This window comes from Lissotriton vulgaris, chromosome 1_1, assembly GCF_964263255.1.
Source record: "Lissotriton vulgaris chromosome 1_1, aLisVul1.2, whole genome shotgun sequence".
Taxonomy (NCBI): Eukaryota; Metazoa; Chordata; class Amphibia; order Caudata; family Salamandridae; genus Lissotriton; species Lissotriton vulgaris.
In genome coordinates, this window is record NC_141685.1 from 801,758,883 (window position 1) to 801,782,657 (window position 23,775).

Below are 23,775 nucleotides of genomic sequence, written 5' to 3' on the forward strand. Positions count from 1 at the left end.
CAGAACCATGAGTGTGAGACACAGCCACAGATCGACTGACTGACACATGAGCCATAGACCCAGACACACTGCCAGCACCAGAAACATGAGTGTGAGACACAGCCACAGATGTAGTGACTGACACATGAGCCATAGACCCAGACACACTGCCAGCACCACAAACAGGAGTGTGAGACACAGCCACAGCTCTAGTGACTGACACATGAGCCATAGACCGAGACACACTGCCAGCATCAGAAACAGGAGTGTGAGACACAGCCACAGCTCTAGTGACTGACGCATGAGCCATAGACCCAGACACACTGCCAGCACCAGAAACAGGAGTGTGAGACACAGCCACAGCTCTAGTGACTGACATATGAGCCATAGACCCAGACACACTGCCAGCACCAGAAACAGGAGTGTGAGACACAGCCACAGCTCTAGTGACTGACACATGAGCCATAGACCCAGACACACTGCCAGCACCAGAAACAGGAGTGTGAGACACAGCCACAGCTCTAGTGACTGACACATGAGCCATAGACCCAGATACACTGCCAGCACCAGAAACAGGAGTGTGAGACACAGCCACAGCCACAGCTCTAGTGAATGACACATGAGCCATAGACCCAGACACACTGCCAGCACCAGAAACAGGAGTGTGAGACACAGCCACAGCTCTAGTGACTGACAGATGAGCCATAGACCCAGACACACTACTGGCACCAGAAACACGAGAGGGCACAACTGACACAGTGCTGCTACAAGATGCATGACAGCAAACTACAGACACAGTGCCACTATCTGACACATGAGAGTGAACTGCAGCTGCGCCAGTAGGACCACTGAAATGATGAGCCACAGGGCTGTATGGTCCAGGAGGCAGGGTGGCTCTGGGAGCTGGGGATAGCTGTACTGGAGCGACATCCGGGTGGTCAGGTGTGAATGGTGTGTGTCTACGTTTCTTAGGAATATATGATGGCACCCTGAACATGACTGGACTGGTAAGTGGTGCGGACCCATCTGAAATATCACCCATCAAAGGTGGAACATGTGCTGGTGGGGGTCTGCTCTCTGGGGACGTGCTGGACCCTGCTTGTCGTTTGCTGTGGGCCTGCCTTCTGCCCTCTGCATCATGTGTGATGGGGGATGCAACAACAGTGTACTCCTTCCTCTGCTGCTGAGGGGGGCGGATGGGAGAAGAGGTATGGGGGGACTCCACCGCTAACACATCTGTTTTACGTTCCTTCGACAACATCAGCCTCAGTGCAGCCAGGGGTGATGTATGCCTGTCCTTGATGGAGCTAGTGTCTATGGGATAACCCTTGTCCCTTGGATGTGCCTTGGCCGTAGGAGGTGTCCTGTCTCTGGAATTTCCCTGATCCCTGGGCGGTGCCCTTTCCCTGGGTGCAGACTTGTCCATTGTACTGTACCTGTCTTTAGAAGCGACTTTGTCCTTGGGAGTGTCCCTGCTCTTGGGAGTTGCCCCTTCCTTCGTACTGTCTTTGTCCCTGGGAGTGTCCCAGCTCTTTGTAGAATGCCTTTCCTTTGTAGTGTCCTTGTCCCTGGGAGTGTCCCTGCTCTTTGGAGGTGGCCTTTCCTTTGTAGTGTCCTTGTCCCAGGGAGTGTCCCTGCTCTTTGGAGGTGGCCTTTCCTTTGAAGCGTCCTTGTCCCTGGGAGTATCCCTGCTCTTTGGAGGTGGCCTTTCCTTTGAAGCGTCCTTGTCCCTGGGAGTGTCCCTGCTCTTTGGAGGTGGCCTTTCCTTTGAAGCGTCCTTGTCCGTGGGAGTGTCCCTGCTCTTTGGAGGTGGCCTTTCCTTTGTAGTGTCCTTGTCCTTGGGTGTGTGCCTGCTCTTTGGAGGTGGCCTTTCCTTTGAAGCGTCCTTGTCCGTGGGAGTGTCCCTGCTCTTTGGAGGTGGCCTTTCCTTTGTAGTGTCCTTGTCCTTGGGAGTGTCCCTGGACTTGGGAGGTGCCCTTGCCTTGTGAATACCTTTTGTGGGGGATGCCTGTGTAGCATGTGAAGCCATTTCCACCAACACCCCTTGAGGATCCTGTGTGTCAACTCCAGTGTAGCTCACGTTGTCTTTGGTGACAGATTTCCCAGTCCTAGGGGATGGTGTCTGTGCCCTCCGTGCCCTGCCTTGCTGCTTGTGGCTGCTTCTAGTGCAATAACCTGTAAATGAGGACTGGTCTGAAAAATCACTCCCCCTGAGACATCAAGTGGTGTGGGTGGGGGAACAGAAGTAGCACCCTGTCTATGCGCCTGTACAATGGCTGAAGACACAGTGTTTGCCAATGACTGAACTGTTCTGCGCAGACCAGCAACATCGCCATGCATCCCCTCCATGAATGCCACCACCTGCCCCAACTTCCTATCGTGGTCTTGGAATGCATTGATCATGTTGGTCTGCCCTACACACAGCTGTCGCAGCAGATCAACAGCCTCAGCACAAAGTGCACTTTGTGTCACAGGGGCAGGGGCAGTGGTGCCTGCATCGAAGGCAACTCTGCTCCCCCTACTGTGGCGAGCACGAGCAGTACTTGTTGCAGTTGTTGGCAGTGTGGGCCCTGTGTGCTCTGTCCCGACTGAAGGTGTTGATTGCCCACTCCCTGTCTGTGACAACAGTGCAGACTCACCAACACTGTCTGAAGATGAGGACGATGGTATCTCCACATGTGAGTCCTCAGGGACGGTTCTGTCCCCCTCTCCGGGGCTGGCCTCTTCAGTGTCAGTCTGCGTGTGTGTGATCTCGGATCCGGATGCATTACCACCACTCATCTCCGTCGTCTGTGGGTCAGTGCCATCTGCCAAAGCTGAAACAGAGAGAAAAGAGGTTTCACTAAGTGCCACACTCACGTACTGAAGGTCACTAAATCACAAATTCCCTTACAGACTAACAACATGTAGCACAAATCATGCACACGAACCACCCCTACCAGACATCCTCATATCAAAGAACCGGTGGTGGCTGTGAAACATGTACATCATACGAACAGGGCAAGAGCTTGTAGACCACCACACATGTCATGCCATGGGACCACAGACCTCAACGGCATGTCCAGGAACCCGCAACTACAAAGCAAGTGGCCTGTCCACCTTGCAGACATGGATGCTACCGCTCACTCCGCAAATGGCAACAACATGCAATTGCAGCAAAACAAACGCACCACGGATGACACTACTGTGTCTGAGCACCACTACATGCATGCACTCACAAGTCACATACACATACAGTCTGCTTACCGCTAATTTGCTGTTGATCCCCTCTCAGCCAGATGGACAGGTCAGGATGCGTCACAGCAATGATACGGTGCATTAGAGGAGTCATTGTGCGTCGGGCCAGACGTGTTGATCTTGGAATCATCCCCAATGTCATCTCCGCAACATTCTTGCTTAGCCTGGATAAGTCGTCCCAGCGCTTGTGGCAGTGTGTGTGTCCTCTATTGCAACCCCCCACTTCCCGTACATCACGTGCTATGGTCCTCCACACGTACTTGCGAAGGTGCAGCTTGACCTACCATGATGGGAGAAAAGAGGGGAACGTTAGTGGACAGTTTGACATTCACAAACATCATAGAAACACGTATCTACATGCACCCATGCTCAGCACAACACATGTGAAGGTCCCACAGCACATCACCAGGTTTGCAGAAGCCAGGAATCAGTGACCACCTCATGCCCACCAATATGTTCCCCACTGCACTTACCACCTGTCCGGGTGCACCGTAGAGCTGTTCATAGTGGCTGAGAACACCGTCCACAAGAACATCCAGCTCCGCTGCGGTGAAGGGACGAGACCGGATCTCTCGCACTCTCTGCATGTCAAGGTCCAGGACTGTGGCACTACAGCAGCAGTTATTGGCCAGCTCAGCAGCAGCAGGTCGAGGTGATGGTCGCAGGCAGCAGTTGTTGGTCAGTTCAGCAGCAGCAGGTCGAGGTGATGGTCGCAGGCAGCAGTTGTTGGTCAGCTCAGGAGCAGCAGGTCGAGGCGATGGTCGCAGGCAGCAGTTGTTGGTCAGCTCAGCAACAGCAGGCTGAGGTGATGGTCGCAGGCAGCAGTGAATGAAAGCAGTGAATGTGTGCTGCAGAAATTCACACATATATAGGGCCCTGAACTCATATCAGTGGCATACGTCTGCATCAAATTGGTTTTTCTTGGATGCCTCATTCAAATAGAGCCAATGACTGGCCCTGTTGTGGCGGTCCACGGCTTCCGCTATATTTGAATGCGCATACGCGCCCGGCGTTACCTGTCACCCACCGCCGGGTGCTGGCCGGTCACCCACCGTTACTGACGAACCTCCAGGTAGACGCAGCACGCTTTTCTATGTTCTGCATTTGAAAAACGATTGGGTTACATTATTGATTGGATTGTTCTCTGAGAGTTAGCCAATGACGTGGCTTTAACTCACATTCAAGATATAACTTGCGTGTGACAGTGTGCCCCACTGTGATTTTCAGCCACGCTTTTCCGTCTATTCGTCTAAAAGGTCCAGGGAGTCTGTTCAGCATTGAAAACATTCCGTCCTGATGATGGTCTATATGACGATTGCCTTCTAGACCGAAAACGTCGACACTTCATCATCTCCTGAAATGTTGTTATGGCACAAACTTACAACCATTTTTTATTATTTAATTTAGGTTGTTTGTCTTATCCATGAGGAGTTGATGTTTTTAGTTGTGAGCTAAAGAGAAAAAATTATCTGTCTCAGTTCATGACTTCTACTCCAATTTATTTGTCTGTATTTATCTCCCTTATTTCGTGTTAGTAAATATAAATCTGCCAAATATATCTCCTTCTCTGTGTGTTCTCTCTTTACCTTCCATGAATTTATTTTGATTGTTTACTAAAACTGTTATCCTGTGGATACAATTGAGTGTGTTACACTTGTACAACTCATAAATCACACTGACTATTTTCAGAATAAGTCCCTTGTAGCATACTCTGACCTTAAACATATAGTGCCCAAGCCTACAAGGGTGTATTGGGTGTTACCCTGCCTATAACAATCCATGATCAACATGGTACTGCGGGATGTACTGAATGCCATGATGCTTTACAAGGATGATTACATCCATTTTCCACACCCAGCAGAGTTGCCAGCAGTCAAAGGGGACTTCTATGCCCTGGCCCAGATACCACACGTAGTAGGTTCCATTGGGATCACTGAAATAATATCGACTACCAAAATATCGACTACCCAAAATATCGAGGAAAAAATATCTACAACCAAAATATCGAGTTTGTATGTACAAACAGGTAAGTACAAAAATATCGAGTACAAAATATCGTTTACAAAAATATCGTTGTAAAAAATATCGACTTTACTAAAAACAATGTTTAATTACATTAATATAAAAAATTAATTACTAAAATATAATTAACAATACTTAATATAACTTTTAATAATTAAATAATTAATGAAAGTAAAAAAATAAATTTTTTTTAATCATATTTCTTAAAACATATATATATATAGTAACAAAATTTAATTAAATAATAGACAATATTGTATATGTACCCCAAAAACCCCAAAATGACCCTGAACCCTAAAAATACCCCTTTACCTAAAAACTAAAAACTGACCCTGAACCCTAAAAATACCCCTTTACCCAAAAACTGAAAGCTGACCCTAAACCCTAAAAATACCCCTTTACCCAAAAACTAAAAACTGACCCTGAACCCTAAAAATACCCCTTTACCCAAAAACTAAAAACTGACCCTGAACCCTAAAAATACCCCTTTACCCAAAAACTAAAAACTGACCCTGAACCCTAAAAATACCCCTTTACCCAAAAACTAAAAACTGACCCTGAACCCTAAAAATACCCCTTTACCCAAAAACTAAAAACTGACCCTGAACCCTAAAAATACCCCTTTACCCAAAAACTAAAAACTGACCCTGAACCCTAAAAATACCCCTTTACCCAAAAACTAAAAACTGACACTGAACCCTAAAAATACTCCTTTACCCAAAAACTGAAAACTGACCCTGAACCCTAAAAATACCCCTTTACCCAAAAACTAAAAACTGACCCTGAACCCTAAAAATACCCCTTTAATTTAACATAATTAGCAATTAATCAATTAAATTAAATTAATTACCAATTAAATTTTAAATAATTAACATATATTATTTAATTACCAATTAATTAATTATTACTACCAATTAATGAATTTACATATTTAATTAATTATAATTAAATTACTTCCCACCCTATTCCCCTATAAACCCACAACCCGCTACAGAATAAAATTACACAATAATTAAAAAAATCATTAATTAAAAATAATTATAAAATAAAATGACACTTTTCACACATATTATAACATGAAAACACTATAAATAATTAAATATTATTTTAAAAACTATATTTTTTACTATCTAGATTATATACTTGGATATTTTCACTGTCTATATTATTTACAGTCGATATTACTTCACTTACCTTATAAACGATATTTTGGCTGTCGATATTCGGTCTAGTCGATATTTTGTCCAAACGATATTTAAAACTCGATATTCTGTCCAAACGATATTTTGGAGTCGATATTATGTCTGTGCACCGTTCCATTGATGGAACACATATTGCTCTCATTCCACCCCAGGCACGTGACCTGTATATCGCAATCGAAAGCACTACCATTCGATCAACGTGCAAGTGGTGTGCCTGGCTGACAACATAATCTCCCATGTGTGTGCCAGATTTCCAGGCTCAGCACATGACTCAACACATTCTGCGGAGCAGCATTGTCCCACAACTGATGGCTAATCTGCGTCCGGAACGTGCGTGGCTTGTAGGTGAGTATGCTGTGAGGAGAATTGTGTTGTATGTGTGGCATGCTGTTCCCACCAATCCTGGTAATGATGTTTGTGTCTGTCTTCCACCCACCTAGGCGACTCTGCGTACCCAAACCGGCCGTGGCTGCTAAGCCCCATACGGAATCCGACTACCCCTGGTGAAATGCGTTACAATGATGCCCATGGAAGGACACGTCGAGTGGTGGAACGTACTTTTGGACTGCTGAAGTCTAGGTTTCGCTGCCTGGATAAAACCGGAGGGGCCCTGCCATACTCACCTGCCAAAGTTTGCAAGATTGTGATTGCATGCTGCATGCTCCACAACCAGGCATTGCGCAACAACATAGCACTAATCATGGACCCTGAAGACCAACAGGTTGCTCCGCCTCCCATCCCACCCATGTCCACTGATGAAGATAGTTGTGAGGAAGAAGGTGTGGACCAGAGGCGTCAGCTCATTGATCGCTATTTTCCTTGAATGTGAGTAACTACCTCTTGTGCAGCTAGACAATGCGTGATGTATGTTTGCTGGTGGTGTGTGGATGTGGTGTTGTGTATGCAGCCTGTTCTGGTATGTGCTGTTTAGAAATGTGTTTGGTAGATGGTGTACATGCAATGCTCCCTGATGTGTGTCCTGTGATCCACTTAATTGTTGATGAGTGTGGTTTGTGGGATGTGGCAGTACAGTGTGTTGTGATGGGTGTGAATCACTTTCCTGACCTGTGTTTGTTGCTCTCTCATTATCCCTAGGTCACTCCCACAGAGGCATGATTCTCAAGGACATTGATACCTGCACCTGGTAATGAGAATTCCTATTACAATCATGTGATTAAAACATGGAGGTCACACAGCATTGAGTGTTTAAGTCGTGTTTATTAACAGGTAGTGAATTGATGTTGGTGCATATTTACAATTAGGTGTTGTGGGGGAAGTGAGAGTTGAAGGTCATGGCAGATGAAATCAACGTGTGGACACCACATTGTGTTATGTACACCTAGTCCAACAGATGTGTGCCAATGCTTGGCATTGTGGGACAGGATAGTTGACATGGTGAATGGCAGGCTCAAGGATGGGTGAAGTCATTTGCGGCCCCTCTTAGAGTGGGTAGATGAGGCATTTCCACTGCTCTCAGCTGCATCCAGCCTCGGACGGCCCCTCCGTCTTGGAGCCGGAGCGGAGATAGCTGTGGGGGCAGGTTGGTCAGGGGCCACCTCCCTGTCCGTGGGCTCAGGTGTGGGTGGCGGTGGTGTTGGTGACCTCTCCGGACAACTGCACTCCTGGTTCTGAGCTGTGGCCTCACCTGTCCACTCTCCCTGCTTGCCTGGGATGTCGATGGGCCATCATCGGCCGATGGGTCAGGCAGGGTGGCACAGGTAGGAGGGGTGGTGGTGGTGGTGGCTGCACAGCTCACAATGGCAGGTGTTGGTGTAGTGACACAGGCCAAGGTGGTGGAGGCAGGGATGTCCTGGGAGCCAGATGGCCCTCGGAGTCTGCTTGGGCCTGCTTCGTCCTCTGCACCAGAGCTGTCAATAGGATCGTCCCCAGAGAGTTCGTGCCGTGAGGGGGGCGACTGTTGCTGGCGGATGCTGTTTTCGCCAGTCAAGTTGCGATCACCTGAGGGACAAGATTTTCAGAATAAATGTTGTGGACATGACATGTTTTTGGTAGCAACTTTCGAAATCACTATGTAATCAGGACATGGTTGTTGTTGTCATCATGTTTTTTTGGTGACAGAACAGGCAAATATGGTGACGTGGAGGTGGGAAGGCAATACTTGGATATGTGTGGTCCTGTCCTGCTATTGCATTTTCCCCCTGTGAAGATGTATACGTACATGACAGTTTGCAGGAGGAGATGCGGTGGTCGTCAAATGGTATGATGACTCAATCTTGCTCTGGGATGACACATGGGGGCCTCTGTGGAGTTGTAGTGCTGGTCTCTCACCGCCCCCAACACCCACCACCCTCCCTGTGGACATGGGGGCCTCTGTGGAGTTGTAGTGCTGGTGTGTCACACACCCCACCCTCCTATCACACACACACCACCACCCTCCCTGTAGACATGGGGGCCTCTGTGGAGTTGTAGTGCTGGTCTCTGACCGCCCCCAACACCCACCACCCTCCCTGTAGACATGGGGGCATCTGTGGAGTTGTAGTGCTGGTCTCTGACCGCCCCAACACCCACCACCCTCCCTGTGGACATGGGGGCCTCTGTGGAGTTGTAGTGCTGGTCTCTCACCGCCCCCAACACCCACCACCCTCCCTGTGGACATGGGGGCCTCTGTGGAGTTGTAGTGCTGGTCTCTCACCGCCCCCAACACCCACCACCCTCCCTGTGGACATGTGGGCCTCTGTTGAGTTGTAGTGCTGGTGTCTGACCGCCCCCAACACCCACCACCCTCCCTGTAGACATGGGGTCATCTGTGGAGTTGTAGTGCTGGTCTCTGACCGCCCCCAACACCCACCACCCTCCCTGTGGACATGGGGGCCTCTGTGGAGTTGTAGTGCTGGGCTCTCACCGCCCCCAACACCCACCAACCTCCATGTGGCAATGGGGGCCTCTGTGGAGTTGTAGTGCTGGTCTCTCGCCGCCCCCAACACCCGCCACCCTCCCTGTGGACATGGGGGCCTCTGTGGAGTTGTAGTGCTGGTCTCTCCCCTCCCAACACCCACAACCCTCCCTGTGGACATGGGGGCCTCGGTGGAGTTGTAGTGCTGCTCTCTCCCCCCCAACACCACAACCCTCCTTGTGGACATGGGGCCTCTGTGGAGTTGTAGTGCTGGTGTCTCACACACCCCACCCACCTATCACACACACACCACCACCCTCCCTGTAGACATGGGGGCCTCTGTGGAGTTGTAGTGCTGGTCTCTGACCACCCCCAACACCCACCACCCTCCCTGTGGACATGGGGGCCTCTGTGGAGTTGTAGTGCTGGTCTCTGACCGCCCCCAACACCCAGCTCCCTCCCTGTGGACATGGGGGCCTCTGTGGAGTTGTAGAGCTGGTCTCCCCCCCCACAACATCCACCACCCTCCCTGTGGTCATGGGGGCCTCTGTGGAGTTGTAGTGCTGGTGTCTCATGCACCCCACCCACCCATCACACACCACACACACCACCACCCTCCCTGTAGACATGGGGGCCTCTGTGGAGTTGTAGTGCTGGTCTCTGACAGCCCCCAACACCCACCACTCTCCCTGTGGGCATGGGGGCCTCTGTGGAGTTGTAGTGCTGGCTGCTTTGTCGACATGCAAGGCTGGGAACGTAGGAGACAACATTTGTGTTTGGTCATGGTGGGCGCATTTGAGCCCAGGACTTCACATTTGGGTGACTATGTGGCCCACATGCATGGTTTGGGGCCTGGGCGATGTGTCTTGGCAGTTGTGCAAGGCAGACCATGGCAGTGTGATGGTGATCATTGGTTTGTACTTACCAGCCTCTTGTCCCTCTTCGATTCCTTCAAGGCTCTCAGGGTGCAGTATGCCCAGCATCTTCTCCACCCATTCTGCATATGGTATGGGTTCCGGGGGAGTGCCGCCGCCAGTGTGGTGTGCCCGCAGGTGGTTCTTTGCCCTGATGCCTTTTACCCTGGTCTTGAGGTCGTGCCACCGCCTCTGGACATCGTGCTTGGTGCGTGGCACGGTCCCTGACGCATTCACTCTGGTCACTATCCTATCCCACATGTTGTTTTTGGTTGCCACAGTGGTCTGCTGGACTACGGTACCGAAGATGTGTGGCTCGACACAGATGATTTCATCCACCATGACCTTCAACTCACAGTCTGTGAATTTGGGATTTTTCTTTGGTGCCATGGTGTGTGATGTGCAAGGTGTTGGTGGGGTGGGGTGGGATGTGCAGGTGTGTGGTGTGTAGGGGTGATGTTGTGGGTGTTCGTGTGGTGGTTGTGTTTGTGTTCAGGTTGTATGTGTGTTGGTGTGTGTCTGCTATTAGTGTTATTATGCCTCTGGCTTGCAACTATGCTGTGATACAAAGGATTGTGGTTGTGGGAGGGATCCATTTTATACTCTGTGTGATGGTTGTGTCCCAATGGTTGTTGGTAGTCAGGTGTTCTGTGGGTGTGGTGATTTTGGTGCATTTTTCGGTGCTTGGGGGGGGTGTCATTGGGGCGTGTAGTTGCTGGGGGTGGGTGTTTCAGGGGGTGGGTGTCGTGTTTGGTATGTTTTCTATTTACGTCCATCTGCCATTTTGTAATCGATTTGACGGCAGGGATGGTGTTCGTGTGGTCCTTCCGCAGTCATGCTCCGTTTCTCGATGCATTGTTTCCGCAGCGGTAGAGGAAGCTGGTGAGTTCCGTTGGAATGACGGCGTCATCCTAATCGCGCGGCCGGAGCCTCCGCAGGTATGGCGGCGGTTGTGCCTGCTCCCGCGGTCATGTTTGTCCGCGGCTGAGGGTGTTTCTTTGGTACCGTTCGCTTGCGGCGGTCTTTGGTGTGCTCCATCCGCCGCGGACTGTGTTTCATGTTATCCGTCCGCCGCTGTCGGAGTTTCTTGACAATATTATCCTGATCGCAACCGCGGAATATCCGCGGCGCGGTCGGGAGTTTTTTCCCGCCGCCACGGCAGACGGGAAACATTTCCGTCCGCCATCCTAATGAGCCCCATAGTGCAATATTATCTCAGAAAAACATGATATTAAAATTCATATCAAACCATTCCAGGCTAAAAAAGTTAATAAGTTAAAAATGAGAAAAAATGAGATAAATAGTCTTAAATAGCTCGCTTTAAATTTACCCACAACAATAAAGTGCAAGTGCATTTACTAATAGAGCACCCTAAAAGAGCATTGTTCATTGTAGAAAAGTATTTTAAATCTTAACTTTCCTAAAAACATTTAATATACATTTTGTGTTGAATATTTGTGTTAATTAGATACAGACTAGGCTTGATCTATCATCCAAATTCTAATTACAATAAATAAATAATTCTAATATGCTAGGATTCAGTGTCAAGGCACTAGTAAAAAGATTATCCATCAATCCATAGGTAACATAAACCGTATACTCTCCACTAATTTAGTTGATTCCAGCTCGATTATTCAGACTACTTCATACAGGTATTAAAAAAGTAAGAGACTACAGAAAATTATGCAGGTCTTCCCCTGTGTTCAGCCCATTGGAGATTCTTGTATCAAGCAATAATATATATTTAGATTCCAACTGCCTCAGCTGTTTCTCTCTGTTACCTCACCTTATATTTCTAGGAACAGAGTCGAAGATAAAATAGCTCAAGTTGGAATTAACTATTGCCCTTAAGTGCTGTAGAATGCGTTTATATGCTTGCAGTTTGGTACTACCAACATACCTCATTCTGCAAGTGCTTTCAAGCACATATACAGCATAGTCTGTACGACATGTGTATAAGCCTCGGATTGTAATAGGATTGGGCTGAGGCACACTTTGATATTTGGTGGTGTTTATACCAAACTTGCATACTTTTCAGTGTGTATATATATATATATATATATATATATATATATATATATATATATATATATATATATGAAAACAGCAGACTCCCAACTGCTATGGTCGCAGTACTAGCGAGCGCAGACCTCGATAAATCTCCTCAATCTTCAATAGACAATAGATGAGCCAGACACCAACGCTGTTAGTTGAAGCAGTGCATTTAATAAGCAGTGGATATATATATATATATATATATATATATATATATATATATATATATATATATATATATATATATATATATATATATATATATATATATATATATATATATATATATATATATATATATATATATATATATATTCATCAAATGCCCTGAAGCTTTCACAGGACGCACACGACAGTGAGCCCACCTTCCGGTTCTTGAATGACAACTCTCCTTTTCATTCAAACTCAATTAATTAGCCTAACGCGTTTCAAGACACTTCGTCTCTTTGTCAAAGGCAGCTTTGCAAGTGAGTGTAGTTTTCTCTCCTTTTATTTAAAACTCTCTTCTTTTTCATTGGTTGTTCGCCCGCAGTAGGCTGCTCTGAAACAATAAGCATGAAGGAACATGTAGTTTAAGAAGCGCCGTACTCACTTATAAATTACAAGCATATTTTCTTCCTATAGTAGGATGCTGGATGCCAAGGATTATATATAGCAGCTGAGGTATCTTACCTCTCCCGGGCTAATTGCGGACTGCATCAAGCCCCTGATTATTGAATCCTGACGACAGTGGCTGTGGCAGTATGGGGGACTCGAGGAGAGACTTGTCGTGCAGATCTTCGGCAAAGTGTGTCATCGTGCCTGCTAACCTATAGGGGTGCCGCAAGTTACCGTCCATCCCTGTATCTTCCACCAACCTGCTTTGCTGCCACACGGCATTCTGGGTTTTGCAGTCCAAGGACATGGGCCGGCTGCAACAGGTGAGCGCGATCGTCAATGGGGGAGGAGCGGACCCACTCTAAACAACTTTAAAGGCAGCAGGATGTACTGTGACGGTGTCACATGGGTCCGGTGTTGGGCGCTGAGGAAGGGAATGCCCGAAATGCATTTGCCGCTACCGAAGTTGAAGTTTGTACAATAAAGCTTCTCCAAACTGACCCCTGGGTTCCTGTTCTTTCTTTCGAGGGAGAAAACCATACATATATATACCCTTATAGATAAGGGTGGAAACCTCGTTATTTGGCGAAAAGCCGCGTACATTCTGGAAGCCCAAAGACAGCTATCGGATCCAGCAAGTTATAAAAAATCAACAAACAAAGAATATACTAAGGCTAATGAAAGCTTAAGCAAACTACTACAGAAACATCACAGAGAAGGCCTAATCTCGGAGGAGGAATACAAATTTATGCTTAATGAACATCCTACTTTGCCAATTCTTTATTTAATTCCTAAAGTACACAAAGGACAGTCACCGGTGCCAGGCAGGCCGATCATCTCTGCTATAAACAGCTGTGGAGAAAGAGTAGGCCAATATGTGGATTTTTTCTTGCAAAAATGGGTAAGCAGCCTGCCTAGCTTTGTACGTGACACTGGAGATGTTCTGGCTAAAATAGAAGATCTAGAATGGCAGAATGACATGCTGCTTATCACTTTGGATGTTGAACAGCTATACACTAGTATTTCACACACTGATGGAATGAATGCAGTTTCTCATTTTCTGGGCCGTCGGCCGATTGACTTTTATGAGCACAACAAAGTGATTCTGGGCCTGATTGAATGGTGTCTATACAATAACTACTTTTTATTTGGCAAAGAAATTTGGAGGCAACTGAGGGGCGTGGCGATGGGGGCCTGCTTCTCCCCCAGCTATGCGTGCTTGCAAGTTGGCTGGTGGGAGGAGCGGGTCCTCAACGTTACGCATCGAGGGTGGGTGCGAGAAAAAATTATTCGATACCTTCGCTATATCGATGATATTTTTATAGTTTGGCAAGGTGATGAAACAGAAGCCTGTGCTTTTATTGATGCAATCAATGACAATCCATTTAACCTTAGATTCACTTCTAGGATTAGCACTAAACAAGCGGAATTTTTGGATGTCACTGTTTATATTGATGATCATAGCAAGGTGCAGACAACTCTCCATCGCAAAAGTACTGCGGGTAACACTACCCTCCATGCCTCTAGTTTACACCCCAGGCACACGATCAAAAGTATTCCCTATGGAGAAATCCTCAGGTTGAAAAGAATATGTAGTGCTGCTACTGACTTTGAGATATGTGTTAATGACCTGCGCAGCCGCATGAAAGCCCGACGGTACACAGAAAAAATGTTTAACCAAGCGCTAGTGAAATCCCTGGGCAGAACACGGGCCAGTCTATTAAGTCAAGCTTCTGAGAATACCGAATTGCCTGATGAGACATCAGATGTCACCAAACAGGAATGTCCCAGATTTATAACTGATTACAGTAGCCAACAAAACAAGATAAGGCAAATAATCAACCACCACTGGCCCACTGTACTAACCGACAGTGTACTAGGTAGTATGCTTCCTGATAAACCCCTGGTCACCTTTCATCGGGCACTCAGTATGGGTGCAGTGCTCGACCAGAGTAGTCCTGAGTTCAACCTTAAACCAAATTGGCTAACTCTACTTGTAGAGCATGTAATTTCGGAATTAATAAGACACACTATAAAACCCCCTTCAGTGACATTGAGATTCCAATTAAAGGTCAGCATACATGCAAAACGGAATATGCAGTATACATACTGACATATACCTGTGGCCTCAATTATGTAGGCAGCACTAAACAGCCAGTACATGTCAGGATTCTTCAACACATTTGTGCCATTTTACATTCAGATCCTGCATATCCGGTGGCACGCCATTTTTTGAGCTCACACAACAAAGATATCAATTGCCTAACATATTATGTAGTGGCCTCAGTTCCCAAACCAAGGCGAGGTGGCAACCGCGAGCTCAAACTACGTCAACTAGAGTCACGAATGATCCTCGAATATGACAGTAAATGGCCGAATGGGCTTAACATTACAGAGGACCTTCGCCATTTCTTGTGATATGCGAACCTTCTTTGAACACTGAGTTTTCAGCACACTTATTGAATCTAGGAGCAAATCCCTCTAGATAGTCAGGTTCCCTGTTATCTAGCAGGCCAAATATTCCCTCCTAGGTGACCAGAGATAGTACATGTCCAGTCAGCCAGTTGCTTGGCCAGTCAAGTTCCTTGTTGGCCACTCTTCCACCAATAGACTTAGCTCCTTACCTTCTCCAATTTTGTAAATATACACTAATTGTTATTTAACATCTAGCAAACACCTTTTATCAAATTTTGTATGATATTTATTAGCACTTTTTTACACTGGGTGTTTTTAAGCTATAAGGAATTTTACATATTGTAGTTTTATGTTAGTATCAAATGTTTTTACAGTTTTTTAAGAGATATATAGAAGGACAGTGTCCTATCTCTAACTGTTAAGATTGCATTCATGCATTGAATACACAGGGTACTTTGCAATATGTAGGTTTAGCACTTTATCCCCATTCCCCTCATGCCCTCATGCACTTTAATATACTCCACTTGACGCAGGCTTGGAACCAGTCAAATCTGTATATATTTGCACTTATGGATCAGCCTAGGATCCTCCAGTCACTCCAATTATATCATGTGTGAAATTTACGGTTTTTTATTAATGGATTTATCCCGGAATTGAGTATATGGAAAACTTACAAATAATATTTGTAGGTCTATATTGTACAATTATTGCATAGTGTTGTATTTAGCTGCATGTTGCTTTGAAAAATGATTTTTGGTTGATATACACACTATTTGTTAATTTAAAAATCCCGTATTTTGCACTATTCTCCTACAGATAGGAGTAGTATGTCTTTCATTTTCATGACACTTTGACATCATGTGACTGGGCGGGTTGATTGGGTGTGCACTGCATTATAAAATCAAAAAATTCAAACTGGCTCACTTGCATGTGAACAAGGGCTTTTCAAGCCCGAAACGCGTAGTGCCCTCTTGCCTACTGACAATTTTGCAATAAAGAAAGAACCTGTGAAGCGCATTTGGTGGTCCGTCTCCTCTGTTGCCTTGCCGATCTGACTCCCGTCTGACTCGGAAGTGGTGTTGTTTGGAGTATTCGCATATATATATATATATATATATATATATATCCAAAGTTAGTTTTGCGCTCTGAACCCCTGCCCCTTGCAGCGGAGGGCCTGGACGGGGTAGCCACTCCCCAGAAATCCAAAAGAAATTCCACACGGTAAAGAAGGAATGTCCAGGCCAGCTTTGCAGTTTAACGAGCTTTAATGTTCAGCTCCTACCCAACGCGTTTCGAGGTAAAACCTCTTGATCACGAGCGTGAGTGTGAGTGATTCAATTGTTTAAGTATGGTCACATGACCTTCAGAGGACATAGTAAAAAGACTCGTGAGAAAATCACTTTTACACGTATTCATGGCAATGCACAAATGAAAGGCAATCAATGAATGGCACGTTCCCAGCCTTGGGAGGTACAAACACATGAAAATAAATGAAAATGAATTTAAAATGTTACGAAGACAATGCATTAAATCATCATGCACAGCCTCTCTCAGTATGAACCCAAATACACGGCGCACCTGGCAGGCAAAATCGTGTTAGTCAGTCTGGGCCACATGCAAGGCAGCGCACCACTGAAATGAATGAGTGACATGTTCCAAGTCTCGGGAGGTACAAAACACATGAATAATGTTCCGAAGACATTGCATTGAATCATCATGCACATCCTCTCTTCACGTGACCCCAAATACATGTTGCACCTAGCAGGCACACTCATGTTAGTATGCCGGGGGGCCTGGCGAAATTCACCTCATATCGCCACATATTTCAAACACTCAAAACGTCAATCAGTACAGCCCAAGTGGGCAATGAACCAGGGGTGCATTCATATGTCCTTATTGCGCCCCAGTGGGCATGAAGTTAATACCATGAGAAACATGAAAACAATTTGGACCTGCTGAGCCGCCATCGCCCGTGTTTTCGACCAGACGTGTCAACTTCCATACGTGATAACGTGCTCAAGTGCTCGTGCATTGCCAGTTCTTGTGACTTCTCACAACCATCTGGTGAAAAAAATAATAAAATTCAGTGATTAACTGTGCATCAGTGACATAGTTCATTACAACATTAAATCGACACAAGTATCTCACAAACCAAAGTATTATACACAGCTGAACTGACAGTCAACCAAGTGCTAGTGTTGGCAGGTGACAGTGCACAACAGCTAACCCAGATGTACTTCTAGTTCTTCATCAAGGTTATGCCCTTCAGGCTGCATGGTTCGATATTTTATAATGAGAAGGGATTCCAACCTGCGGAGTTCCTGTATCCTGTTACCCCCCCTTTCCCTTATGGGTACAGATGTAAGTACACACAAGGATAGGAGATTGGGGTTACTTTTGTGGAAGGATTCAAAGTGCCTGGCTATGGGGTAGCTCTTGTCTTTATTGTTAATGGCCCTCATATGCTGTAGCACTCTGTCTTTGGCAGGTAGTTTCGTGCTGCCTATGTAAGTCAGTTTACAAGGGCACATGAGTGCATACACAGCATGGTCAGTTTGACATGTTGTGTGCACCCGGATGTTGAAAGGGTCGAGATGTTCGGATAGCTTAATGGTTTTAGTACTAGCGCTATTCTTACAGGCTTTACATCTGCCACATATGTAGAATCCAGTGACTGGATTGCTGCTGATTTTTTTGGGAACTAGCGTAGTACATAGAGTGTCCTTGAGTGATTTAGCTTTTCTAAAAGTAATTTGGGGGTGTAAATCTCCTCAATCTTCAATAGACAATAGATGAGCCAGACACCAACGCTGTTAGTTGAAGCAGTGCATTTAATAAGCAGTGGATATATATATATATATATATATATATATATATATATATATATATATATATATATATATATATATATATATATATATTCATCAAATGCCCTGAAGCTTTCACAGGACGCACACGACAGTGAGCCCACCTTCCGGTTCTTGAATGACAACTCTCCTTTTCATTCAAACTCAATTAATTAGCCTAACGCGTTTCAAGACACTTCGTCTCTTTGTCAAAGGCAGCTTTGCAAGTGAGTGTAGTTTTCTCTCCTTTTATTTAAAACTCTCTTCTTTTTCATTGGTTGTTCGCCCGCAGTAGGCTGCTCTGAAACAATAAGCATGAAGGAACATGTAGTTTAAGAAGCGCCGTACTCACTTATAAATTACAAGCATATTTTCTTCCTATAGTAGGATGCTGGATGCCAAGGATTATATATAGCAGCTGAGGTATCTTACCTCTCCCGGGCTAATTGCGGACTGCATCACGCCCCTGATTATTGAATCCTGACGACAGTGGCTGTGGCAGTATGGGGGACTCGAGGAGAGACTTGTCGTGCAGATCTTCGGCAAAGTGTGTCATCGTGCCTGCTAACCTATAGGGGTGCCGCAAGTTACCGTCCATCCCTGTATCTTCCACCAACCTGCTTTGCTGCCACACGGCATTCTGGGTTTTGCAGTCCAAGGACATGGGCGGGCTGCAACAGGTGAGCGCGATCGTCAATGGGGGAGGAGCGGACCCACTCTAAACAACTTTAAAGGCAGCAGGATGTACTGTGACGGTGTCACATGGGTCCGGTGTTGGGCGCTGAGGAAGGGAATGCCCGAAATGCATTTGCCGCTACCGAAGTTGAAGTTTGTACAATAAAGCTTCTCCAAACTGACCCCTGGGTTCCTGTTCTTTCTTTCGAGGGAGAAAACCATACATATATATACCCTTATAGATAAGGGTGGAAACATCGTTATTTGGCCAAAAGCAGCGTACATTCCGGAAGCCCAAAGACAGCTATCGGATCCAGCTTGTTATAAAAAATCAACAAACAAAGAATATACTAAGGCTAATGAAAGCTTAAGCAAACTACTACAGAAACATCACAGAGAAGGCCTAATCTCGGAGGAGGAATACAAATTTATGCTTAATGAACATCCTACTTTGCCAATTCTTTATTTAATTCCTAAAGTACACAAAGGACAGTCACCGGTGCCAGGCAGGCCGATCATCTCTGCTATAAACAGCTGTGGAGAAAGAGTAGGCCAATATGTGGATTTTTTCTTGCAAAAATGGGTAAGCAGCCTGCCTAGCTTTGTACGTGACACTGGAGATGTTCTGGCTAAAATAGAAGATCTAGAATGGCAGAATGACATGCTGCTTATCACTTTGGATGTTGAACAGCTATACACTAGTATTTCACACACTGATGGAATGAATGCAGTTTCTCATTTTCTGGGCCGTCTGCCGATTGACTTTTATGAGCACAACAAAGTGATTCTGGGCCTGATTGAATGGTGTCTATACAATAACTACTTTTTATTTGGCAAAGAAATTTGGAGGCAACTGAGGGGCGTGGCGATGGGGGCCTGCTTCTCCCCCAGCTATGCGTGCTTGCAAGTTGGCTGGTGGGAGGAGCGGGTCCTCAACGTTACGCATCGAGGGTGGGTGCGAGAAAAAATTATTCGATACCTTCGCTATATCGATGATATTTTTATAGTTTGGCAAGGTGATGAAACAGAAGCCTGTGCTTTTATTGATGCAATCAATGACAATCCATTTAACCTTAGATTCACTTCTAGGATTAGCACTAAACAAGCGGAATTTTTGGATGTCACTGTTTATATTGACGATCATAGCAAGGTGCAGACAACTCTCCATCGCAAAAGTACTGCGGGTAACACTACCCTCCATGCCTCTAGTTTACACCCCAGGCACACGATCCAAAGTATTCCCTATGGAGAAATCCTCAGGTTGAAAAGAATATGTAGTGCTGCTACTGACTTTGAGATATGTGTTAATGACCTGCGCAGCCGCATGAAAGCCCGACGGTACACAGAAAAAATGTTTAACCAAGCGCTAGTGAAATCCCAGGGCAGAACACGGGCCAGTCTATTAAGTCAAGCTTCTGAGAATACCGAATTGCCTGATGAGACATCAGATGTCACCAAACAGGAATGTCCCAGATTTATAACTGATTACAGTAGCCAACAAAACAAGATAAGGCAAATAATCAACCACCACTGGCCCACTGTACTAACCGACAGTGTACTAGGTAGTATGCTTCCTGATAAACCCCTGGTCACCTTTCATCGGGCACTCAGTATGGGTGCAGTGCTCGACCAGAGTAGTCCTGAGTTCAACCTTAAACCAAATTGGCTAACTCTACTTGTAGAGCATGTAATTTCGGAATTAATAAGACACACTATAAAACCCCCTTCAGTGACATTGAGATTCCAATTAAAGGTCAGCATACATGCAAAACGGAATATGCAGTATACATACTGACATATACCTGTGGCCTCAATTATGTAGGCAGCACTAAACAGCCAGTACATGTCAGGATTCTTCAACACATTTGTGCCATTTTACATTCAGATCCTGCATATCCGGTGGCACGCCATTTTTTGAGCTCACACAACAAAGATATCAATTGCCTAACATATTATGTAGTGGCCTCAGTTCCCAAACCAAGGCGAGGTGGCAACCGCGAGCTCAAACTACGTCAACTAGAGTCACGAATGATCCTCGAATATGACAGTAAATGGCCGAATGGGCTTAACATTACAGAGGACCTTCGCCATTTCTTGTGATATGCGAACCTTCTTTGAACACTGAGTTTTCAGCACACTTATTGAATCTAGGAGCAAATCCCTCTAGATAGTCAGGTTCCCTGTTATCTAGCAGGCCAAATATTCCCTCCTAGGTGACCAGAGATAGTACATGTCCAGTCAGCCAGTTGCTTGGCCAGTCAAGTTCCTTGTTGGCCACTCTTCCACCAATAGACTTAGCTCCTTACCTTCTCCAATTTTGTAAATATACACTAATTGTTATTTAACATCTAGCAAACACCTTTTATCAAATTTTGTATGATATTTATTAGCACTTTTTTACACTGGGTGTTTTTAAGCTATAAGGAATTTTACATATTGTAGTTTTATGTTAGTATCAAATGTTTTTACAGTTTTTTAAGAGATATATAGAAGGACAGTGTCCTATCTCTAACTGTTAAGATTGCATTCATGCATTGAATACACAGGGTACTTTGCAATATGTAGGTTTAGCACTTTATCCCCATTCCCCTCATGCCCTCATGCACTTTAATATACTCCACTTGACGCAGGCTTGGAACCAGTCAAATCTGTATATATTTGCACTTATGGATCAGCCTAGGATCCTCCAGTCACTCCAATTATATCATGTGTGAAATTTACGGTTTTTTATTAATGGATTTATCCCGGAATTGAGTATATGGAAAACTTACAAATAATATTTGTAGGTCTATATTGTACAATTATTGCATAGTGTTGTATTTAGCTGCATGTTGCTTTGAAAAATGATTTTTGGTTGATATACACACTATTTGTTAATTTAAAAATCCCGTATTTTGCACTATTCTCCTACAGATAGGAGTAGTATGTCTTTCATTTTCATGACACTTTGACATCATGTGACTGGGCGGGTTGATTGGGTGTGCACTGCATTATAAAATCAAAAAATTCAAACTGGCTCACTTGCATGTGAACAAGGGCTTTTCAAGCCCGAAACGCGTAGTGCCCTCTTGCCTACTGACAATTTTGCAATAAAGAAAGAACCTGTGAAGCGCATTTGGTGGTCCGTCTCCTCTGTTGCCTTGCCGATCTGACTCCCGTCTGACTCGGAAGTGGTGTTGTTTGGAGTATTCGCATATATATATATATATATATATATATATATATATATATATCCAAAGTTAGTTTTGCGCTCTGAACCCCTGCCCCTTGCAGCGGAGGGCCTGGACGGGGTAGCCACTCCCCAGAAATCCAAAAGAAATTCCACACGGTAAAGAAGGAATGTCCAGGCCAGCTTTGCAGTTTAACGAGCTTTAATGTTCAGCTCCTACCCAACGCGTTTCGAGGTAAAACCTCTTGATCACGAGCGTGAGTGTGAGTGATTCAATTGTTTAAGTATGGTCACATGACCTTCAGAGGACATAGTAAAAAGACTCGTGAGAAAATCACTTTTACACGTATTCATGGCAATGCACAAATGAAAGGCAATCAATGAATGGCACGTTCCCAGCCTTGGGAGGTACAAACACATGAAAATAAATGAAAATGAATTTAAAATGTTACGAAGACAATGCATTAAATCATCATGCACAGCCTCTCTCAGTATGAACCCAAATACACGGCGCACCTGGCAGGCAAAATCGTGTTAGTCAGTCTGGGCCACATGCAAGGCAGCGCACCACTGAAATGAATGAGTGACATGTTCCAAGTCTCGGGAGGTACAAAACACATGAATAATGTTCCGAAGACATTGCATTGAATCATCATGCACATCCTCTCTTCACGTGACCCCAAATACATGTTGCACCTAGCAGGCACACTCATGTTAGTATGCCGGGGGGCCTGGCGAAATTCACCTCATATCGCCACATATTTCAAACACTCAAAACGTCAATCAGTACAGCCCAAGTGGGCAATGAACCAGGGGTGCATTCATATGTCCTTATTGCGCCCCAGTGGGCATGAAGTTAATACCATGAGAAACATGAAAACAATTTGGACCTGCTGAGCCGCCATCGCCCGTGTTTTCGACCAGACGTGTCAACTTCCATACGTGATAACGTGCTCAAGTGCTCGTGCATTGCCAGTTCTTGTGACTTCTCACAACCATCTGGTGAAAAAAATAATAAAATTCTGTGATTAACTGTGCATCAGTGACATAGTTCATTACAACATTAAATCGACACAAGTATCTCACAAACCAAAGTATTATACACAGCTGAACTGACAGTCAACCAAGTGCTAGTGTTGGCAGGTGACAGTGCACAACAGCTAACCCAGATGTACTTCTAGTTCTTCATCAAGGTTATGCCCTTCAGGCTGCATGGTTCGATATTTTATAATGAGAAGGGATTCCAACCTGCGGAGTTCCTGTATCCTGTTACCCCCCCTTTCCCTTATGGGTACAGATGTAAGTACACACAAGGATAGGAGATTGGGGTTACTTTTGTGGAAGGATTCAAAGTGCCTGGCTATGGGGTAGCTCTTGTCTTTATTGTTAATGGCCCTCATATGCTGTAGCACTCTGTCTTTGGCAGGTAGTTTCGTGCTGCCTATGTAAGTCAGTTTACAAGGGCACATGAGTGCATACACAGCATGGTCAGTTTGACATGTTGTGTGCACCCGGATGTTGAAAGGGTCGAGATGTTCGGATAGCTTAATGGTTTTAGTACTAGCGCTATTCTTACAGGCTTTACATCTGCCACATATGTAGAATCCAGTGACTGGATTGCTGCTGATTTTTTTGGGAACTAGCGTAGTACATAGTGTCCTTGAGTGATTTAGCTTTTCTAAAAGTAATTTGGGGGTGTGGGCTGATGGCTGCTGCGATGTCCTTATCTAATGTGAGAACATTCCAGAATTTGTCCAGGGCCTTCCTCACCTCCCTGTTTTGACCATGATAGTCTGTTATGAATCTAGTT